Here is a 6,000-nt window from a genome sequence, read left to right as displayed (position 1 = left end):
ACAATACCCCTAGACTGAATATTGGAGAAATGAGTGAAGGAGCCCATGTGCCTGGCTGCAGGGCAAAGTAACTGGGGAGAGCCTGGACAGTATTCCTACAGAAATAGCGCTACATATGTCACGTGTGTCTTTTATACCCCAGATGTCTTGTGTTGTCTGCTTCTTTTAGACCACAATGTCTCAATAAAGAGAACCTGCCACAAAACAATCATCACATGAATACTTTTTGTCCCGTATGTGATAAAAAATAAAGTTTAGTGAAAAAAGTGTAAAAAATTAAAGTTACACCCAAGCATTTAACCCCCCCCCCTCCCAGAATCTTTTTAAAAAAAACCAATGACACATAACACATGTGCGTATGCATGAAAATGTGGATTACAGTGAAGGAAATACAGTGGGGATCGAAAGTTTGGGCACCCCAGCTAAAAATTTGTATTAATGTGCATAAAGAAGCCAAGGAAAGATGGAAAACTCTCCAAAAGGCATCAAATTACAGATTAGACATTCTTATAATATGGCAACAAAAGTTAGATTTTATTTCCATCATTTACACTTTCAAAATAACAGAAAACAAAAAAAATGGCATCTGCAAAAGTTTGGGCACCCTGCAGAATTTATAGCATGCACTGCCCCCTTTGCAAAGCTGAGACCTGCCAGTGTCATGGATTGTTCTCAATCATCATCTGGGAAGACCAGGTGATGTCAATCTCAAAGGTTTTAAATGCCCAGACTCATCTGACCTTTCCCCAACAATCAGCACCATGGGTTCTTCTAAGCAGTTGTCTAGAAAACTGAAACTGAAAATAGTTGACGCTCACAAAGCTGGAGAAAGCTATAAGAAGATAGCAAAGCGTTTTCAGATGTCAATATCCTCTGTTCGGAATGTAATTAAGAAATGGCAGTCATCAGGAACAGTGGAAGTTAAAGTAAGATTTGGAAGACCAAGAAAAATATCAGACAGAACAGCTCGCAGGATTGTGAGAAAAACAATTCAAAACCCACGTTTGACTGCAGAAAGATCTGGCAGACACTGGAGTTGTGGTACATTATTCCACTATAAAGAGATACTTGTACAAATATGGTCTTCATGGAAGAGTCATCAGAAGAAAACCTCTTCTACGTCCTCACCACAAAAATCATCGTTTGAACTTTGCAAATGAACATATAGACAAGCCTGATGCATTTTGGAAACAAGTTCTGTGGACCGATGAGGTTAAAACTGAACTTTTTGGCCGGAATGAGCAAAGGTACGTTTGGAGAAGAAGGGGCACAGAATTTAATGAAAAGAACCTCTGTCCAACTGTTAAGCATGGGGTTGGATCAATCATGCTTTGGGGTTGTGTTGCAGCCAGTGGCACAGGGAACATCTCACGAGTAGAAGGAAAAATGGATTCAATAAAATTTCAGCAAATTTTGGATGGTAACTTGATGCCATCTGTGAAAAATCTGAAGTTGAAGAGAGGATGGCTTCTACAAATGGATAATGATCCTAAACACACCTCAAAATCCACGGGGGATTACATCAAGAGGCGTAAACTGAAGGTTTTGCCATGGCCTTCACAATCTCCTGACCTCAACATAATTGAAAATCTATGGATAGACCTTTAAAGAGCAGTGCGTGACAGACAGCCCAGAAATCTCAAAGAACTGGAAGACTTTTGTAAAGAAGAATGGGCAAAGATACCTCAAACAAGAATTGAAAGACTCTTGGCTGCCTACAAAAAGCGTTTACAAGCTGTGATACTTGCCAAAGGGGGCAGTACAAGATATTAACTCTGCAGAGTGCCCAAACTTTTACAGATGCCATTTTTTTGTTTTCTGTTATTTTGAAAGTGTAAATGATGGAAATAAAATCTAACTTTTGTTGACATATTATAAGAATGTCTAATCTGTAATTTGATGCCTTTTGGAGATTTTTCCATCTTTCCTTGGCTTCTTTATGCACATTAATACAAATTTTTAGCTGAGGTGCCCAAACTTTCGATCCCCACTGTAAGTATTTGATCCCCTGCTGATTTTGAGTGTTTGCCCACTCATAAAAAAATGATCAGTCTAAAAATTGAATGTTCGGTGTATTGTAACACTGAGAGACAGAATAGCAACAACAAATTCAAAAGAAATGCATGTCTAACAAATGATGCACTGATTTGCATGTTCATGAGGGAAATAAGTATTTGATCCCCTATCATTCAGCAGGATTTCTGGCTTCCAGTTGTCTTTCATACAGGTAACAAGCTGAGATTAGAAGCAGTCTCTTAAAGGGAGTGGTACTAATCTCATTTTGTTACCTGTATAAAAGACACCTGTCCACAGGAGCAATCAAACAATCAGATTCCAAACTCTCCACCATGGCAAAGACCAAAGAGCTGTCCAAGGATGTCAGGGACAACATTGTAGACCTATACAAGGCTGGACTGGGCTACCAAACTATTGCCAAGCAGCTTGATGAGAAGGTGACAACAGTTGGTGCAATCATTCACAAATAGAAGAAACACAAAACAACTGTCAGTCTTCCTAGGTCTGGTGCACCATGCAAGATCTCACCTCGTGGAGTGTCAATGATCATGAGAACAGTGAGGACTCATCCCAGAACTACACGTGAGGATCTTGTCAATGATCTACAGGCAGCTGGGACCACAGTCACCAAGAAAACAATTGGTAACACACTACGCCGACAAGGACTGAAATCCTGCAGTGCCCGCAAGGTCCCTCTGCTCAAGAAAGCACATGTCCAGGCCCATCTGAAGTTTGCCACTGAACATCTGAATGATGCAGAGGAGGACTGGTTGAAAGTGTTGTGGTCAGATGAGACCAAAATTGAGCTATTTGGCATCAACTCAACTCGCTGTGTTTGGAGAAGGAGGAATGCTGCCTATGACTGTCAAGGGCTTGTGCTGCACCATGTGCTGGCATCCATCTTAGGTGTCTGCAAAGCATTGTGGGATCCTTTATGCTTTCAGCCCTCTGCGGTTCCTCCTCCATATAGGTCTGCTGTTTATAGCTGTCCATTGCATTTGTGTCCTGTCTGTTGCACAGCAGCTAGCTCCTGTTATTTTCTCATTGCTCTCCTGGATACCAACTCGGCTTTGGCAAGACTCCTTCCTGGCTTTTGACCCCGGCTCTGGCGGCCATCCTTCCTGGCTTCTGACCCTGGCTCTGGCGACCATCCTTCCTGGCTTCTGAGGGTGGTGGGAACATTCTGCTTTGGGGGTGTTTTTCTGCTAAGGGGACAGGACAACTGCACCGCATCAAAGGGACGATGGACAGGGCAATGTACCGTTAAATCTTGGGTGTGAACCTTCTTCCCTCAGCCAGGGCATTGAAAATGGGTCGTGGATGGGTGTTCCAGCATGACAATGACCAAAGCACACAGCCAAGGCAACAAAGGAGTGGCTCAAGAAGAAGCACATTAAGGTCCTGGAGTGGCCTAGCCAGTCTCCAGACCTTAATCTGATTGAAAATCTGTGGAGGGAGTTGAAAGTTTGAGTTGCCAAACGTCAGCCACCAAACCTTAATGACTTGGAGAGGATCTGCCAAGAGGAGTGGGCCAAAATCCCTCCTGAGATGTGTGCAAACCTGGTGGCCAACTACAGGAAACGTCTGACCTCTGCGATTGCCAACATGGAATTTGCCACCAAGTACTAAGTCATGTTTTGTGAAGGGGATCAAATACTTATCTCCCTCATGAACATGCAAATCAGTGCATCATTTGTTAGACATGCATTTCTTTTGAATTTGTTGTTGCTATTCTGTCTCTCAGTGTTACAATATACCTACCATTTGATATTTAGACTGATCATTTTTTTGTAAGTGGGCAAACATTCAAAATCAGCAGGGGATCAAATACGCATTTCCTTCACTGTACATATTGCCATGAACACCAGGGTGAGAGCAATAAACCTAGGCCCATTACTCACTGTTAATGCTAAACTAAAAGGACCTGTAGGCTCTTTTAAAGTGTTGCCTATGGAAAATGGGGGATATCAAAGTTTGTTGTTATTTCAAGGGCTCATTAACCACCTGCCCTCCAGAGGATTCCCCCCTCCCCTCCCCCCCCCCCCCCTACTGACCAGGCCATTTTTTGCGATACGGTGCTGAGTTACTTTAACTGACAATTGCGCGGTTATGCAAAGCTGCACCCAAATGAAATTTACATCCTTTTTTTCCTACAAATGGAGCCTTTTTTTGGTGGTATTTGATCACCTCTGCATTTTTTTTGGAGAAAAAAACTATATTTTTAACTTTTAGCTATGAAACATGTCCAGTAAAAAAAAATAAAAAAATAAAATTTTGGCATAAATTTAGGCCAAAATTTATTCTGCAACATGTCTTTGCTAAAAAAAAAATCCCAATATGTGTAAATTAATTGGTTTATGTGAAAGTTATAATGTCTACAAATGGCGGTAGAGATAATGGAATTTTTTATATTTATATTTTTTATAAGTCGCGATCAGCGACTTATAACGGGACTGTGGGACTGTGGTGGGCATTCTGACACTGGGGTGGAACTGACTAACTTTCACTGACATCCCAATGACACCAATACAGTGATCAGTGCTAATAAAAGCACTGACACTGTACTAATGGCACTGGGCAGGAAGGGGTTAAAATCTCGGGCGATCAAAGGGTTAACTGTGTGCTGTTTTAGAACTCCTGCAAACTGGACATTTTTACAGCGGCCGTTTTTGGCTTTTGGTGTTTTTTTCTACAGCCAGTAAACTCCCCAGCATGTTATCCTATGTGTCCATGCACACATAGACTGTAATCAGCGTTTTTTGGCAGGGATGTTTTTTGGCTGGAACCCCAGAACAAGTGGGTTTTTCTTGAGGAGTTTTTTAGCTGTAAATACACTCTAATGCTAAAAAAAGCAGCAAAACATGGCAAACAAGCATTTTTGGATTTTTTTTTAGCAAAAAACTTTTTTTTTTTGGTAAAAAAACCCCGCTAAAATAAGCAAACTCAAAACAATGTGGCAAAACGCAGTTAAACGCTAATGCAAAAATACTAAAATAAAGCTGAAAAACTGAGGTTTTTAATGTGACTTTACATAGCTAACGCTAACAGCATTATTAAAACGCCCAGCGTGCAGGGAGCCTAATTGTGTGTGCTGAGTGTGTGCGTTTTACTGTGTAAGTACGCTGCTTTGTATTGCTCTGCACAAATCAGTGTGATGGAGCTGACAGGGGAGTGATCTGTGTTTTTTAGATACAGACCTCTCCCCCATAAGTGTTCCTCGGCGATCGTGGGGTGCCAATGGGGAATCTCCAGCTGGGAACCAGTGATCGACAGTTGAAGTCGCCAATTGCGATGTAGGTAGGGTGCACACGTGGCGCCTGCACGCCCCCTACCCAGAAATACTAAATCAAATATATATATATACGTGATTTTGCACAGCCCTGCCGCCCTGTAGCAGTAGTTCTGCTATAGGGCAGTCGGGAAACGGTTTAAATATTATGACTTGGCATGTTGGATATCTGTTTTACTCATCACAACCTCATCTTTTATATTTTACCAAAACATTAAGTAATATATTGCATTTATGTGATCTAAAATTAACCGTAGTGTATTTTTATTGAAATTTTGCATTTCATAATCCATGGTGCTAATATTGTGTGACATAAAAAAAATGTAAGTACCATTATTTTGTTAAACAAATTAAAAGTTAGGCTATAAATGTGCTTTACACTGGCATTAAACCAATTTCTGGTATCTGTAGCCAATATCCGCGTGGTTAAGAATTTTTTTGCGGTTTCCTTTTACTTGTAACAAACAGGCTCAGGTTTTCCATTGGATGTTCTCATATTATCATATAACCACATCCATGAGATTACGCTCATCTTATTTATTTGTGTAAAGATCGGTGCATCCAAAGTGTTTGCATTACTATTTGCATCATAAATGCAAAGACGTTGCTCACGCTCAGCTCTTTTATTTGTATAACCATTGGTACAGCCAAGGTGTTTGCATTACCATTTCCATCATACATTCAACGAAGTCATG

This window comes from Staurois parvus, unplaced genomic scaffold (genome assembly GCF_062004578.1).
Source record: "Staurois parvus isolate SC_StPar_1 unplaced genomic scaffold, SC_StPar_1.0 ptg002181l, whole genome shotgun sequence".
Classification (NCBI taxonomy): Eukaryota; Metazoa; Chordata; class Amphibia; order Anura; family Ranidae; genus Staurois; species Staurois parvus.
Note: the sequence above shows the minus strand (reverse complement) of the source record.